General features: G+C 43.7%; 1 protein-coding gene across 12 annotated transcripts in view; it reads left to right on the top strand.

Annotated features, from left to right (window-relative positions):
• The window catches only part of INPP4A (inositol polyphosphate-4-phosphatase type I A), a 102,163-nt gene that overhangs the window by 1,108 nt on the left and 82,901 nt on the right, over nt 1-18,154 (top strand). The gene's annotated exons all lie outside the window — the stretch shown is intronic.

Here is an 18,154-nt window from a genome sequence, read left to right as displayed (position 1 = left end):
CATCTATAGGCTGAGAACATCATTATCTAAGTTATAAATAAACTTACTTGCAAATGAATCTCTGCTGAAATCAGCCATATGACCACAGTCTGGGACTTCTTAGTCCAAGCCTGCTATCCCTGACCTTTATAATTTGTCGTACTTAACATATTACTTTTTGACCTACGTCTGTAAATGTGCAGTGCATTCCCACTTTGCAGGTACTCCGGAGCTCAGATTGGCTGTTACTGCTTTGTAGACATAGTGGCAAAATGTGTTTTTTCACATGGCAGCTGTTTAACCCCTCTCTCAAAATTAGCACAGCCATTTGAGTTGCAATTAATGTTAGTGATGCTTTATAGCAATAGAAAACAATGGATTCCTCTGGAAGATATACAGATGAGACCTATGTACCCTTTTCATTACAGCGCTAAAATATCTTGAGTTTTAAGTGTTTTGAAGTCTCTGAGAAAAAAAGAGCTAGAAATTCTTTTAAAAGGGGGGAAATTGGACTTAGATCTTAGTAGATTTAGGTGGGTAGTCTGTTTGATTGGAGCAGCAGAACAAAGTTTGGGTCCAGTGGCATCTTTAAGACCAATAATGTTTTATTCAAAGTATAAGCTTTGATGTGCATGCACATTCTTCCAATACAATGAAATAGAAATAACAAGTCTATACATATAGATAAGAGAGTGAATAGTAAATTAGAATATAACATAATGAAGATATTTAACAGATTTAAGAAGCAAACAGGAATCACAGCCTTAGTTTATACAGTTACCATTTTTTAAGGTTTAATTGCAGGGGGAAACACATTGAAGGGAATAAGTAGATCAAAACTGGAGATTGATGGCACTCCTTTTAATACCTTTGGCCCTCCCACCACCTGAGGCCAAGCAAAAGTTCCTTGTCAAGGAACGTGTTAATGTCCAAATAAATCATTCAGTCTCTTCTTTCGCTGATTTTCAGCTACACGCATGAATCACTTTTATTGAAAAGTCTTTTGATGAATGTGTGTGTTCTTCAGTTGTTAGGCCTGCTTTGCTAACTGAGGATGATGTAAGGCAAAAGTGTAATTACAACTCTTGGCTTGAAGACTATTTCTTTGTATATAATGAAAGCATCAGTGTATTATACCCATGCCTTTTAGGTAGAGCTCATCTAAGTTACCCAATAATGGAAGGAGTAGAATACTCCCCCCCCCCCCAATAGATTGTAATTCAACAATTGTAGCTGAAACTAGAAGAAGCAAGTTATAGGGAAAGGAGGATAGCAGCTCAAATGCTAACAGATGTTTAGAAGAAAACAAACTGCATGTTTGTTAAGAATATTGTTTACTTCTATTTAGTACTAGGAGCGAGATCATACTAAATTCAGAGGCACAATAAAATCAGAGTCCAGTAGCACCTTTAATACCAACAAAGATTTATTCAAGGCGTGAGCTTTCGCAAGCACTCTTTGTCAGACTAAGAACTGACCATAACAGTAGGAATATATAAGCAAAAGTTAATCTTGTTACATTAGTAAACTGTCACAGTATCCAAATACAGCCACATGATAACTCTCTGCCAAACAGCAGAGTACTTGCACTTGAAAGCTCACACCTTGAATAAATCTTTGTTGGTATTAAAGGTGCTACTGGATTCTGATTTTATTGTGCTACTTCAGACCAACACGGCTACTCATTTGAATCTAGATTCAGAGGGTAAACCTAGCTGGAAGTAAATAGCAATGACAATATGTCTCTTGGTTGTCTATCAGGATATGTCAGGTGAGATACAGTAAGGAATGGCTCCTCTTTTGTCCAGAAGATTAGCTCCTCCCACCGTTAGATATGGACCACTTGATCAAGTGTAAGGGGTGTGCTGAGTAATCTGAGATACAGTAAGCAGCAATTGCTGGAGCACAGCTCCCCTGAAAGTGCAAATTTCAAAGGAAAGTTAATAGGCAAGGCATTTTTTGAGGTTAGCTTATCCACAGTTATAGGTCTTCTTGCTGACCCCAGGTGTTTCTGGAACACATTTTGCGGATTATTGATGTAGTTAATACTGAGCATCCTACCTCTTTGCAAAATAGATCTTTTATGGTACAATGTCAGTTTTCCTACCTAACATTGTTGATATGAATGCTTCTTTTTCTGGTGTTCTGAGAACTGGTGGTTGTGAATTGTTGAGAGTGAAAATTTGCTATTGCAGTTCTTCATACAGCATCAAAGAGGTGAATGTCTGTTTTCAATATTGCCTGATCTCGCTAATCAATGTTGCCTGGAAAATGATGGCAGAGGTCCTAGTTTAGCGATGAGCCTTCTATGAATCATTAGCACTGATAACTCGGAACAGCTCATAACGGACAAGGCAGAGAATTTGTTTTGGATGAGAAAGGAATCTGTTAAATGACTTGGTAAGATGAGTCTGCTCTATGTCATAAGAACTGCCTGATAGTCCGATGCTAAAAATGTAATTCTTTCATTATCTCCGACTGATTACGGAAAGCAAGATTCTGGTGCTGGGTAGAACTGTTTTTATTTTAGTGGGCTGTAATCTGAACTATTTCCTTTTTGCTCTTTTATATTATATCACCTATGGGCATTTGATAAGTGAAACTAGTAGTAAAGTCCGTTGTGTGCTGTAATGCAACGGGTGCTAGCTCATGGTTTGGTGTGGGTTTTGTGCCTCATTTTGAAGCTGGCAACCCTAAGAGGAGGTCTCTCTGTGCACAAGAGTCCTGATTCAAATCAGGTTCAAGCACACCTAGGAAGTGTGGAACTCCAGAACATGAACCTACACCTATCAGGCACCTTAGCTCCTCTCTGCAATATTTTCTTGACCTGAAATAGGCTGGGGGCACTATGTGGGTGGTCAGGGTGGGGGGGATGCATTATACCCTTTTGATGCCCCACTTTCAAACCACAAGGAATATTTCCAACCCAGGGGTAGCTATCCTCCAGGTGTGGCCTGGAGATCTCCTGGAATTACAGCTCATCTCCAGACTATAAAGATAAGCTCTCCAGGCAGAATTTGCTGCTTTGGGGGGTAGACAGGGCTGTTGTGTTTTTTAAAAAAAACACACACACACATTTGAGGATTTCCACACAGGTTGATGTAGAGATGAAACAGAAGGCAAAAGAACCCCCACAACAGTTTCATCTGCACAACAACCTTGCACAGTAAGCCTCAAATGTTCTGAGAGTGGTGGAGAAGAAACATACATGGTTTGGCTGCATCTTCCCTCCAGCAGTGAGGCTGGTCACAGCAGTATTTTGAGAAGGGGCTTTTCTGTGGCCTCCTTGTAAGCCAACTGTCAGGTAGAAGGGGAAACCTTTTTCCCCTCAAAAGGAAAGTGCACACATGCCCACAGATTCCCCTGAATTGCTCTTGCCTCAATCAGGCTGTTAGACTCCCTTCACAGCAAGCCTGAAGGAAAGGGAGGGGGTGTGTAATCCTGAGCAAGAGCAGAAATTGACCATGGAGTAGGGGGAATTCCACCAGTAGGAACCTTCAGCATGTTGTCAGGGTATATGGTCATAATTTTATGCATAGAAATGATGATGATGTTGCTTGAATTCGCAAAGCTGCCTTATATCTAGACCATGGATATGTCAAAGTCACTGTGGTTCAAGTGTTTACAATAAACTGATATTAACATAAGTTTGTCCATTTCAGTCTAAATTTCCCCCTACAGGTTTTTCAATCCTGTGGTTTTTGATGTCAGACTTCTGTCCATTAATTCTTTGCCGAAGGGTTTGACCTGTTTGCCCTATGTAGAGAACAGAGGGGCATTGTTGACAATATTAGAAGATGAGCAAGTGAATAAGCCTTTGATGGTGTAGGTGCAACATCACTTGCAGGGATGTTTTCACACTTGGGTGGAGATGGATGGGCCCAGCAACAACTGGTAAAGTGACAGCGATTAATTACTAACGTAGTCAGCTTTATTTCTCCAATGTTTTTATGAACTACAACTGAACTTAAGGGGACTGATTGGCAGTTTTAGCAAAGAATTATCATGTGGCATCATATGGCTGAATTTGGATGTTGTTGACACAGTTTACTAATTTACCATAATTCACTATAATTAGCTTTTGCCTTGGATGGGAGGGGTGGTGGTGGCACACAAGCTGTGGGCGGGCACTAACTAGTGTGCTGCTGCCCCTCTGTGCCATGGCGCTGGCCGCCTCGGGCGTCGGTGCTCACCGAAGTGTGCCATATGCGCTCAACCCTAATTTCCACTGTTATGATGGTTGTTCATTAATCTGAGGAAGAGTGCATGCACTCAAAAGCTCACTCCTTGAATAAATCTTTGCTGGTCTTAAAGGTACTGTTGGACTGTAATTTTTGTTGTGCTACTTCAGACCAACACAACTACCCACTTGAATCTATACTTTAGGGTATGTTGCCCAAAGTAATTGAACAGATGTATGATTGTGGAATCATCCTGAGCTAATTTGTTGGCTGTATGCTGCTGATAAATCTGTCCTTCATGCAAAATCCTTCTGCATTACCATCTTATGTCATCACCAAATCTTGTAGTACTTTCTTTTGGTCATGCTGAATTTGGTGCCAGCCAATTTAGTTGAGTTACCCAGAATTTTCATATAAGAGTAAAATCAATCAATTTTATGTTGTGTAGGAAAACTCTTCTAGAAACTGTGCAGCATGACATCTTTGTTTTCATAGCACTAAGCGCTATTAAAATAAGATATGGAACCATAATAAAAACTACGGATCTCCACAGATACATGGGTGGCTCTGCCCTGGGATCTCAAATAGATTCCCTTCCCTCCTTATAATATGAGAGAACTTTGGGTCACACAAATTAATTTGAGGGACATTCGGCATTTACTTGCTATATGGAATTTACTGGACTAGATATAGTTATCGTTGTCTTTGATGGTTTGAAAGGGGATTTAGGCAAATTTATGGAGACTGCAAAATAGAACCTCCTTTTTCAGAGGAAGTTTTCTTTTGAAGAGATATTACCAGAATGCAAACCAGAATGCAAAGGGCCTTCATCCCCCGGTATGTGGATTTTGGGGGAAGCATCCAACTGCATACTGTGGAAAACAGAATGCTGGACGATGGACCCTTGATCTGATCTGGTGGGGCTCTTCTCACATGCATAAAAATAGGCACTGATGCCTATTAATTAGGCAAAAGAAATAATTGAGGATGAGGGGCCATAGAAATAGTATGCCATCTGGTACGTTTTAAATGTTAGCTTGAAATCAGGCATCTTATTTGGTCATTTTGTTGTACGAATAACTGCCTTAATTTGCCCAGGTATCAAATTTATGTAAAAATTCCCCCGCCCCCTTCTAGGAAAGTGACTCAATAGAAATACACAAAGAATCTGACTGTTGCCTGACTCATACAGAGAAACCAAGCTAAAAAAGCAAAATTGATCCTAATCATTTCTCCAAATGAGAAATCCACTTAATCTATTAGATGCTTTCAACATTTCTGAAGATGATCTATCCTGTTTCCCCCCCCCCCCTTAAAGTGTGCTTCCAGTCAGAGACTTTTGTGAGTACTGGGTGTGCTAAATTAGTATGCCCAATGCTTGCAATCAGTGGATGATGATGATGATGATTTATTAAATATTTAAAATATTAAATGATTAGTCTAGAGCAGGGGTAGTCAAACTGCGGCCCTCCAGATGTCCATGGACTACAATTCCCATGAGCCCCTGCCAGCATCTAGAGTCCCCTTCAACTTCCTTTCGGTGCTACTGCTGCTTGGGGAAGCACCATTTTTAGAGACTACAACAGGAGGTATTTACCTCTTTCATGGCTCGCTTCAATCTGTTTCTAGTAGCTGTTCATGGTCCTCTGTTAATACTAAATATGTTACCCACTTACATTTCAGGCCTATTGCTTTTATTGCTTGGTGTAGTGGTTAGGAATGCAGACTTCTAATCTGGTGAACCGGGTTTGATTCTGCCCTTCACCACATGCAACCAGCTGGATGACCTTGGGCTTGCCACAGCACTGATAAGGCTGTTCTGACCGAGCAGTAATATCAGGGCTCTCTTAGCCTCACCCACCCCACAGAGGAGAGGAAAGGGAAGGCGACTGTGAGCCGCTTTGAGACTCCTTTGGGTAGAGAAAAGCAGCATATAAGAACCAACGCTTCTTCTTCAGTACTATCAGGGCTCTCTCAGCCTCCCCTCCCTCACAGGGTCTCTGTTGTGGGGAGAGGAAAGGGAAGGCGATTGTCAGCCACTTTGAGACTCCTTTGGGGAGAGAAAAGGGGCATATAAGAACCAACTCTTCTTCTTCTTCTTCTTTATTGAGAATGAGATCTGTAAATAATGGCACCAAAGTCATTCAACTGGATTAGTAGGTCATGAACAACTATATTACAATTTTTCAAGCACCGGATCCATGAGGGAATTGTCACATGGGGGGAAGAGGAGGGAAAGACCTATGTGGTCAGCCATGCCTATATATTTGTGGTATTCACATAGGAGGAAACAACTCTCACACCTTTGTATGAGAAGCAGTTATGGACATTTGTACCTCTGTGTGTACTTGTATGTTGACCCCTAACATAATATAAAAGGTAATATGTTCATCCTCCCTTTCTTGTGCATTTAAGTGCCATCTAATTTGAAAATGTTAATATATGGTTTAGAGTCACAATTGGAGTCATATCTTCACTGGAAAGACAGGATTGGGCATGTGAGGAAGGCACAGGCTTTACAAAATATTCTGCCTTAGTTTGTGAAGCTTAGTTCACTCTACATATTTATCATAGCCAGATTGGAATATTTCCTCATTGAAAAAAAGTGAACGAAACTGGACAGGCTATTGTACTATTGTGAAAGCAATCAAAGACCATTTCCGCATTAGGAGACATACCTTGTTTTAGCCTCCCTTTGGATTTTCTTTGGATGATGCGAGTTGACTAGTGTTTTCGTTTTTGGGCTTTCCTCCTCTTATTTTTCAGGCCGAAATTTGCGACATGCTTTACGCACTGAGAGAGGCAGCCTCCCATCATGCTTTACTCCCTTCCCCTTTTCAAAAAAAAGTGCTTTTTGCAAAATGGTGCTTGCTTGTACCTTTGTTTTCGTTACACCCCTTAATCCCACCCTTCTCTGCCCTTGATTATCCCCCTTCTCCCCCAATTTTCCTGAGTGTATTTTTAAAGAAAACTCTAACATTATACTGCTGCTCTGTAAGACTGCCACTGTTTTTAAAAAAACTTAGAAACAGCGTTGTAATGCAATCACCCCCCCCCCAATTTTTAAAGTCAGATTTTTCAGAATGGAAGGAGGGAGGGGGAAGGAGGACAGTGATGAAGAAAGGCGTGTCACAAACAACTCAGAATGGCAGGTTTAAGGGAAAACCTGATTGCATGCCTTTCTGTATTGGGCAGCCCCAAATTTGACCCAGTTAGACAGAGTTTGAAAAGATGAAGTTGGTTTTCTGGGGATTCCTGTACTGCAGGCCAAATGTGTGGGCAATTCAGGACTTTGCCTGTGGAAACGGATGAAAAAGTCACCCCTTTAAAATGAAAATCCAACAATATCACTAGTATGGAAACAGTCAAGGTATTGGACTGGATGTGACCTTATAAATCAGGGTCTTGAATTAAAGTGAACATTCTGTCTGCAGAGCACTTTCTTGTGCTCCCCTCACCGTGCCTTGTGAAATACTGATCCTGGTGAATCAGGGACCCTCAGATGAACAGAACAAAGGTGATGATTTGGGACCACCTTGGGATCAGGTGAGAAAATCACCAGAAATGTTTGGCTGGCTCCAAGATGCTGAGCCTACACCCTATGCTTTGGGAATTCTACCTGTTAATTCTTCAACTGTTAAGCCCTCTTCAACTGTTAAGCCCTAAAGGGTGATTTTTGAAATATTCGATACAATCTCACTTGTGTAAATGTACAATGACTAAACAATGGAATTTTCAGTGTGTGTCTACAGCTTATGATTCTTCTCTGCTCAGTTTCCTTCTCTGACTGCGTTGCCAAAGACTGTTCTTTTTTAACTCAGTCAAGTTATTTGTGGCTTAAGCTTCATGCAACTTGATTTGGTTTTGGTTGTAAGTTATAAATAGAACAAAAGCTCATTTACAGAAATTATTTTGACTATTATGCAATTGAGGATTGCAATATGTTTATTTATTGTCAGACTTGGCTGGCTTCAAAGGAAGAAATTGAGATCTTTCAGAATTTGCTTGAGATTCAGATCTCGAGTCTTGCCAGATAGAATTATGTAGACTGGCCAGAAACACTGAGTCAGACAATAATATAATAACAACATGAATACAAATGCTTATTAGAAAAGTAGAAGAAACTGTGGCAGTTCAGACTGTTGTGGCTAGCTGACAGACCAAAGAAATCCCACACAAAATTTTGACTAATGGAAATAGGCATAGGAAGCCTGTTCCAAACAAGTTTTCAGAAATGATCTGGACCATAAAGAGACCACAGTCATCAGAGTCTGAAGATCAATTTGAAGGCTCCAGTGTAACAGAGCTCCTGGGGAAGATATAACCAAGATTTTTTAAGAATGTCCATTCAAGAATCAACTGTGCCTGTTTTTGCTCCATTCCCCCATTGATGAATGCTTTAGCAAGATCTAGAAGGTATAAGAGATGAACGCTGTAGTTCCTGTGTTCTGTAAAATTAGTACAAGAAATTACTGCCCAATTATCCTGTTCTTGTATTGCAGTCTTCCTTGTTATTGAACAAGCTAGAACAATGGGTTGAACTGAATATGTCTTTGGGGGCCAATAGAAAGCAATAGTTGCCAGAGTGTTGTACTCAGACTTTTCAGTATGGTTGTAAAACTGTGAAACTGTTATATGCAGCCTTTGCAATCTAGGACAAACTTGGAAGTACCAATGATGATACAGCGGTAGCTTACTCTGGTCAAGAAACTCTATTGTCTTGTCTGGGAGAATCAAGCTTGGCTTTGAAGACTGGCTTCCACAGGAAGTTCTGACAGTCGTGCCTTTTGGCTCTATATTTCACTTTGTTAATGATGCTACAATTTTAAAAGATTATACTACAGTCTTACTTCAGAGATTTTCCATACTGCTGTAGTTGGAAGACATGGTTTTATTGTTGATGTTGGAAGTGGTGTGTGAAATATTGCTTAGGGATTTGAGGATGGTCTGTAAAAGAGCAGTTAATGGCTTATTACTAAAACCCACAGATGGCTTTTTATGTGATCATTCACTGGTTGGGCATTCATAATTTCAGAATTCCAGTTATTTGGTGCTTAGGTTCTCAAAAAAGGTACTGGGCTTGCTGCTGTGTTTCAGCGGAATTAAGAACCTTGCAATAATTCCAGGTAGAGTTTTACTTTGCAAGAAGCAAAGTTGGTGATTTGTGTTCTTCCTAAGTTCGTTATTCAAAACAAATGTTCCCTAAAACTAATATATGGGGGCAAAGATTGCGGTTTATATAGGAACAGGAAAATATGAAGTTCCAGAAAATAAAACGTTGAGTTCTGAGATCTTGGATTCCCACCAGGAATGCCAGGAGCAGATATATGCAAGAGCTTGATTTTTTCTGATTTAAAATTTGTAAGAATATTTAAAATTTACCTTTCAAAACCAAATACCAGCCATTTTAAAATGGGGACTCCGGAGTAAAATCAAAAGCAAAACAAACGTGTCCTGCGTGACTGAGGATGAACCTGAGAGAGTCCTTCTGCCACTGTGGCAGTTCACTCCTCCCCTTCCTGCCAAGCCCATTTCCCCTCCTCTGAGGTTTGAACCAAAGAAAAATTAAAACCATGCTTGGAATAAAGAAGAAGAACTCAGCCTTCTGCTTCCCTACAGAGCAGCTGTGCTCAGAGCAGCTGTGCTCAGTTGCTGAATTCTGTAACCCTTCTTATGCTGTTAACAGTGTTGGTGAACCCTCTCTAATATTACAGGAAACCAGCCAGTACACCAGAAGTGGGGCTAATGAGCTGGCTTTATTGCTAGGCAATGCTTGAATAGAGACCTGTTCACTTTTCTTGTAGCCTTACTCAGCTTGCCCTTGGCAAAGTTACGATTTCCTTCCATCCATGGCTTGTTCTTTTGGGACAGTATCCTTTATCCACATGTCATGGATTGAAGGGCTAACCTTGCCGAGAATAACTCAGATGATGGTAGAGTTGCTGTGAGAGAGAGGAAAGCCCGCTGGTGCCTTTCATGGTATTTTGAAGAGATTTTTGGTGGTGGTGGGGATCATCTGGGAATAAAATCGGGGTGACTGTGGGTAGGCAGGTAGTTGTAAGTTCGTGCATTGTGCAGGGGGTTGGACTAGATGACTCTGGAGATCCCTTCCAATTCTACAAGCTCCTCGTATGTAATACAGTGAGAAACACTCTGTTTTTTAAGAGGGATCAAAACTGGAACAAACTATCACTTGTCGTTTTCTGTGTGCCCACAGTATTTCCCTCTGGGGGGGAAACCCTTTTTTTTTGGGGGGGGGGGTCCCACGATCCTTTAGAATAGCATGCAGCATGGCAAAGGGAGGCCTGCAGCTGGTAGGAAGCATAGCTGAAAATTGGTGAGTCGCGTCTTCCTTCATCCCATATGTGAGCAGAAGTGCCTTCCCCAGAGACAGGAGCTGCCCTCATAGCCAGGGGAGCCCAACTCACAATGGTGGCTGGTGGAGATTCAAAGAATAAAAGAAAAGACAGAGAGAGCCATTAACAACTGTTTAACTATAGTGACAGATGGTGTTGCTGTTATGTCAAGAGGCGGGGCGTTGTGCAGGGGCAGAAGGAAGAGTGTTAAAAGGATGGAGAGGGAAGATGCAAGAAGTTTTAGGCCCATTTGGGAAGCAAAGCAGTTGAAAATATAATTATGGCCACCAAGAGTCAGTTTACATGGTATTTAGCACCACTGGGTAGCTTCTGAAAAGCCTTCTACTCTGTTGGAGGTCCTTGAGTAATGTTTAAATACTTTACCCAATGGGTCAGTTCAGATGCTTGCATTGTTTTGTAAGAGTGCTTGCCTTTGAAAGCTCACGCCTTGAATAAATCTTTGTTGGCCTTAAAGGTGCCCCTGGACTCTGATTTTGTTTTATTGTGCTGCTTCAGACCAATACGGCTACCCACTTGAATCTGTTGTTTTGTAAGTTAGCTTTCTTTAGCCTCAGCGGCCCTGTCTATGCAGAATGGTGTGGAAATGGTATAAATATGTATGAGAATTTCTTTTTATCACCTTATATTACATTTTTTAAAGCCATTAGAATCTGGTTGGATTTATCTTCTTCTGCGTATCACTGGAAAGTGCCTCTTCTGATTTATCTTTAACACTATTTCTCTCCCTTATATATATTTGGGAAACAGCCTCCTGGGAGGAGATTGACTGGGGCCCTGTCCATCCAGGTCTTCCCTGATTGGCCCTCCCCCTCCAGGTCCCACTCTCCCTCCTTGCCTGCTAGAAGCCTTGTGGCTGCGGCCTCCATTGTCGCCCATGAGGAGAGAGGCAGCGACAGGGCTTTGCAGTCCACAGGTACACTCCTGCTGGGAGGGAGTCAGGGGAGGGGAGTTTGCAGTTTCCCTGCGGACCGCAAAGCTCTATCGCCGCCGCCAGGGGGGGCAGCTTCCCACTCCCTTTAGCCCACTTTGCACGCTAAAGGGAACCGCAGCCACCCTCTTGCACCCTCCTGCCTGCCGCCCCTTTTTAAAATGGGCTTTAATACTAGTTTTGTCTATAATAGTGCAATCTGTTACATTCATGACTATTAAGGTCTCTATCCCTTCAGCACTCCATTTTCCAGCAGTGACTAGACTGCAGGATTTAACTCCCAGACTGTCAATTGCTGTGGCCAGTTATATTCTGGAGGACTCCAGATTGTGAATAAAGCACAGGGATGCAGTTTGCGGAGTAATTAAAAGTACTGCTGCTAGTCCAGCTAATTCTACCAGGTATTATCCTTATCCACGGTTTTTCTATATATTTGTGAAACAGCCTGGGGGGGTGGTACGTGTCCGGCTGTCCAAGTTGATTAGCGCTGCCCCTGCAGCTTCTGCCCCTGCAGCTCTCGCCCTCTGTCCCTGGACTCTAGCCTCTTTCCTCTCAGAACCACCTCAGTGCCTGGAGCCAGCAGCAGGTAAGGGGAGAGGGCCTTGGGCACAGGGTCCTGGTGGAGGGCCTGCTAACAAGGGCCTCCCGGCCTGCTGACTGCCTGCTAAAGAGTTCTCTCCTGGGCCGACCCCCGCCCACCCCACTTGATCCGGCTGCGAGCTGCAGCCCAAATCCACCTTAAGCTGCCTGCCCGGGGGCCACGGAAGGGGACCCTTTCAAAGCCCGTTCTTAGGAACGGGCTTTGAAGCTAGTGTAGTTATAAAGTGAGGTGGTAGATTCCTGAAATAGGAATGCCAGCCTCCAGGTGGGACCTGGGATCCCCCGGAATTATAGGTCATTTCCAGACTAAAGAGATCAGTTCCCTTGGAGAAAATGGACTCCATAGCATTGTACTCCACTGAGGTTCTTCCCTGCCCTAAATCCCACCCACTCTTGGCTCCACCCCCAAAGCCTCCAGCCATTTCCCAACCTAGAGCTGGCAACCCTGTGTTACAGTATTGCCTGCACTGTTTCTTCTGTCATTGAAAGGAAGTGGTCTAAAACAGTGGTCCCCAACCCCTAGTCCGGGGACCGATACCGGTCCGCCGATCAGTTGGTACTAGGCCGCAGCTCCTCCTCCTCCTCCCTGGCTGCTGCCTCGGGGGCTGCCCTGCCACTGTGCCGCAAGCTCACCTTTGGTGCTCTCCATTGGCTGCCATCACTGGTGCTCACCCTCAGCGTGGCACTGTGCAGCTGCTGCTGGCAGCGCACCCCAGCAGGCGGCGGGAAGACAGGGTCACTGGTGGAAAAGCAAGTGGAGCAGGGGCTCAGGCGGCGGTGGCAATGTCCCTCGGCAAAAGACTACCCCCCACCCCGGGCCTCAGTAAAATTGTCAAGCGTTGACCGATCCCCGGTGATAAAAAAGTTGGGGACCACTGGTCTAAAAGGTCTAGAATGTTTGATTTATGCACAATTGAGGTGTGTCTCTAATGCCAGTTGATTATATGCTTCTAAATAAAGGTAAAGAGAGGGTAGTTCTAACTGGTTTTCTTTTTTGTTTTGAGGTTCACTGGATCCCTTTTGAATCTCAACCACATTTGTTTGTATTTCTTGCAAAAATATATGCAACATGCATCTTCCTCCCAAGGCAGCTTCCCTCAAGCCCTTGAAGAACTTCCTGAAGACTAAATTGGTTTCTAAACTAGTGAGTGGCATAAAACTTAAATTGAGACACATGTCCTATATTTTCCTCAATACAACTTCCAAAGTAAATTATGTAGTCTATTTTGAGAGAAGGTTTGGAGCTGGTCAACTCCACCCCCCCCCCCGGAGCTGGCAGCAAAAATAAAATTAGAATCCTTGAGAGAAAAACATCCGGCCTGTATGATTAACCAGCAGAAATGTGTGTCATGTTTATGTTTAGGGAGGAAAGGCATATGGATTTCCAGAACCTCTGCAAGGAATTTGTTTTAGAGCATTTATCACCCTTTCCCTCTGTTTGCCATACTATTTAGATAATGTAAATAAACAAAAATAAAGCTTAAATAAAGGGTGTGTGTGGGGGGAGAAGGTACATAGTACAGCCTCCTCTGTTGTCTACCAGGATGGTCAATCAAGGTCACAGATTGTGAATCCTGGGTTTAGAGTTAAGACGATGACGTGGCTTTTATATCCTGCTTTTCACTATCCAAAGCAGCTTACAAGCACCTTTCCCTTCTTCCCCTCACAACAGATACCCTGTGAGGTAAGTGGGGCTGAGAAAGCTATGAGAGAACAGCTCTAAGAGAACTATGACTAGCTCAAGATCACCCAGCTGGCTGCATGTGGAGGAGTGGGGAATCAAGCCCGGTTCTCCAATTTAGAGGCTGCTGCTCTTTAATCACAGCGACTCACAAAAATTTCTCAAGGCCTTTAGCTTGTACGTGCAGCAGGAAGGGGATGAAAGCTCAGACTGTATCTTGAACTGCAGGAAGCCCTCTTTCCACAAATCTCCCCTCTCCCCATTTTGGTGTGCTCTGCAGTTGTTTACAGCAGTGGTCCCCAACCATTTTATCACTGAGGATCAGTCAACACTTGACAATTTTACTGAGGAATGTCGCCACTGCCGCCTGAGGTCCTGCTCTGCTTGCTTTCCCGCCGGCACCCCTGACTTCCCGCCGCCCTCTGGGGGGCATTGCCAGCTGCAGCTGCGCAGTGCCACACCGAGGGGGAGCCCCAGCCGTGGCGGCCGCTGGAGAATGCCAAAGGTGAGCCGGCGGCAGAGTGGCAGGGAAGCCCCCGAGGCAACAGCCAGGGAGGAGGATGAGAAGGAGCCCGGTACCAACTGTTCCACGGACCAGTCCCGGTCTCTGGACCGGGGGTTGGGGACCGCTGGTTTTCAGCATTAAAAGAGAAAGGACAAATTTTGCTCTTGATTCAGCAGGGTTCCCAAGTGCATGCTTTTGTGTTCCCCAGAGGAATGAGTGATCGCCGTTCACGTGATAAGAGGAAATGAAAGGTTCATCTCAGGAAAACCACTGAGTTAAACCGTTATGCTAAACATGTTTCCTGCTTACATGGTCTGAGCTGTTGAGGATTAATTAAACACCTGCCTCTTTCCCTTTTCCTCTCTCTTGACTACAGAAAATTGGATTTAGCGACATTATTCCCCGGCCAAACATCACTGTTGTCATACTTGCTTTTTTTGTTTTTTTTTTAAGATGGTATCTCAGAACTGGGGTTGTCAATTCCAGGTGGTAACTGGAGATCTCCTGCTGTTGCAACTGATCTCCAGATGATAGAGATCAGTTTACCTGGAGAGAATTCCCACTCTGGAAGGTGAACTTTATGGCATTATACTCCACTCAAGTCCCTCCCCAACCCCAAACCCCATATTCCTCAGACTTCACCCCCAACATCTCTAGATATTTCCCTGGCAGCCCTTCTCGGAATCAAGGGCCATTTCCACACAAGGAAAATGTACCTGGACAGCCTTGGCATGTTGGCAGCATATAGGGTCCCCTCCGCATGACGTTGCCAACATCCCGAGGCTGTCCAATACCCGGGTCACGATTTGGCCATTTTTAAATTGCGCTTTTGGGAATCCAGGAAATTGGATTTACCACCCTAAATCATGCGAACCACTAGTGAGCAACCAGGGAAAAGACCATATAGAGGGGGAAACATGTAGCCTTGGCAGTTTTATCCCGCCCTCCCCTCTCCATTTCCTGCTCAAAGTAATTTTTTTTAATAGTGCAGTCCGTGTCGCATTGTGACTGCAAACCTACATTATCCAAGATGAAATAAAATCTTCTTTAGTGTCCATGGTCGTCTTGGGATCAGGCAGGCCAAACACAGCCACATTTCTGTTTTCTGGAGGTGAGGAATGATCTGGGAAAGGGGGGGAGGGGGATTGAGCAGCTTTCTCCAAATCATTCAGCTGTGTGGGCATGTTTTTAAGCCTACCATTAACACAAAATGTATTTGGGGGCTTCAGTTACCTGTCCAGCCTTCCCACAACTGGTGCAGCCAAAAACAGCCCCCTTTCTGTTTTCTGGAGGTGGGAAAAGAGCTGGGAAAGGGGGGAGAGGGTGATCTGGCAGCCTTCTGCTGATCATACAGGGGTTAGAGCAGCCTGTTTTAAAGCCAGCCATTACCACAAAATGTCTTCTTGAGCTACAGGGACAATGTGCAACATCTCAGAAATCTACCCAGACAGAAATAAAGTGCAAAAAAATACGAATCCCCCCCCCAAAAAAAAGGGGAATGCTGTATTGTTCTGCTGTTTCTCCATAGTAACAGGGCAGTGTTGATTTTATTTAAAATGCATCTGTGTTGTGGCATGACCGCACAGCAACGTAGAAGTGCCTTTTTAAAAACATTTTTTTTTGTGAATGGGGGAAGAAAGTTTCAGTCCACGAGAGAACTGTGCTGTGATTGGTGGCTTGCTGTGATTGACAAGCCAAGGAGCAGAGGGAGAAGTTTGTGTTGCTTTCCCTTGCAGCCTCCTCTGGAGGCAAAAGGCCTTGATGGGGCAGAGGGAAAACACAGGAGGGGTCTCCCCATGAGGAGGGCTGCAAATGAGAGATTTACCATCCCACCTTTGCCAGCAGGAAGCCACTCGTGTTTTACCCCTGTGTGGAAATGGCCAAGATGCTGGATGTGTTTCTGAATAGCAATATACTTCTGTCCAATGATTATGCAATAAAGCAGCAAAATCTTTCTTCACATATGTTAGTAGATAGCTGGGGATGCAGTCCTGATGTAGATGGCTGTAATAAACAGGTTGGGTAAGTCAGTAATTGATGGCAAACAAGTGCAACTCGGTTTAGAACCAGTTCCAACAAGGTTGGGCACAAGGTGAGGTGGATTATTTGTCATGAGGGACTCAAAGGTGAACTGGAAGAGAGTCCACAGTTGAGAAGTGCTTGTATTCCTGCATTTGTCTTGATCGGTATGTATTGAATTGTAATGTCCCTGCACCCTGACCACTACATCACACGGTCTGTTCTCAGTCATTATAATTTTTCTGGGCTGCTTGCACGTGAAGGGTCATATCACTATGCGCCAATCTCTCTCTCTGCTTGATTCAGTGGTTCTCAATCTGGGGGTTGGGACCCCTTTGGGGGTCGGACGCCACTTTCACAGGGGTCGCAGCAGAGAAGCAGCTTGGCTGGGAGGATGACATCCACACAACAGCCTCGTGGGGTAGATTGAGAGATAGAGCATTTGTCTGTCAGGAGCAGCAGAAAAGAGCAAGACCGGCATGGTGGGACAAGAGGCAGAACTGAACTGAGAAATCCCAGGGGAAAAAAACAATTTATATACATTTATGAACAATGGATCTTCATGCCATTGGTCAGTTTTGGTTTAATTTCTGTGAAAGAACACTTGCATCATTTTATGGTTGGGGGTCACCACAACATGAGGAACTGTATTAAAGGGTCGTGGCATTAGGAAGGTTGAGACTTACTGGCTTGATTGATATTTGTGCAAATTAGGCAAAAACGCACATATGTTCTTGCTTTGGTACATAGGAATGTATATCGAGATAAATTATAGTTTTGTTTCACATGTACCAAAGCAGGAACATACACATTGCCCTGTTCACATGAAATGACACCGACACCCATTCCTCACAAATTGGATAATGCTCTTTCAATGTGCTTTGCAGATGGATTTTCCTGTGCAAAACAGGCAAATTTACTTCTAAAATGCATTGAAAGTGCATTATCCAGTGTGTGTGGAAGGGGCATTACAGAACGATCACACAGCCTCCCCTACAGCTTGCATGGCTGAAAAAAACTTTTTAAAAAAATGCAATAGAACAAAGTGTGAGTCCAGTGGCACCTTTCGGACCAATGGAGTTGTACTGAAGGTATAAGCTTTTGTTCATTACCTTGAATAAAACTTTGTTGGTTTTAAAGGTGCCGCTGATCTCAAACATCGTTCTGCTGCTTCAGACCAACATGGCTAGCTTCCTGAAGAAAAATGTAGTGTTTGCTTTCTGAATTCTGAGGTGCATTCCCTAATGTAGCATCCATCCTGTGTTTTAGGCAAGTGGGCAAAGCCCTTGCATAGGGGGATGTGCAGAGGCTGTTTGGCAGTAGGACTCTACCTAGGGACAGCTGGGGCTGGAGTGACAGAAAGCTGTAAGTCTCTCTGAGGTCTAGGCCCCACATCATGGGGTGGAATCAAGTGTGGGTCTTTTTGTAATTAAAAACGTGGCTCTCTGTGACTTTCTGAGTAAGTACCACTGGTTTATTGCTTGCTGTTCTGGTGGTTCTCTAGAACCAGATATAAAGAACAAATCAAAATAAAAAAGATTCCTTAATCTCACTTTGGAAGAGGTAATTCTGTGTAGAAAAGGGATGGCCTTTCCGCTTGGGCGAAGGGCACTCAGGGAGACAACAAGAGGTCTCTGAAAGTGCCCTTTTTTGTGTCTCACTTTAGAGCAGGGCTCCCCAACAGGGCACCCGCTGACAGCTTTCCTGGCACCTGACTAGTGTTTTTAGAAATCTGGGCATTGGAGCTTTGATTGGCTATGCAGGGTTTTTTTTTTAAGTGACTCTGGCAGCAGCTACCACCACAGCATAAGGATCTTCACAGTATGACTGAAGGTCAGGTGCAGCACTGCCACTTTTTCTCTGGCACCACCTCCTGTGCCCACC

Source organism: Paroedura picta, chromosome 6, assembly GCF_049243985.1.
Source record: "Paroedura picta isolate Pp20150507F chromosome 6, Ppicta_v3.0, whole genome shotgun sequence".
NCBI classification, from domain to species: Eukaryota; Metazoa; Chordata; class Lepidosauria; order Squamata; family Gekkonidae; genus Paroedura; species Paroedura picta.
Note: the sequence above shows the minus strand (reverse complement) of the source record. Positions and strands in the feature narration are given on the sequence as shown.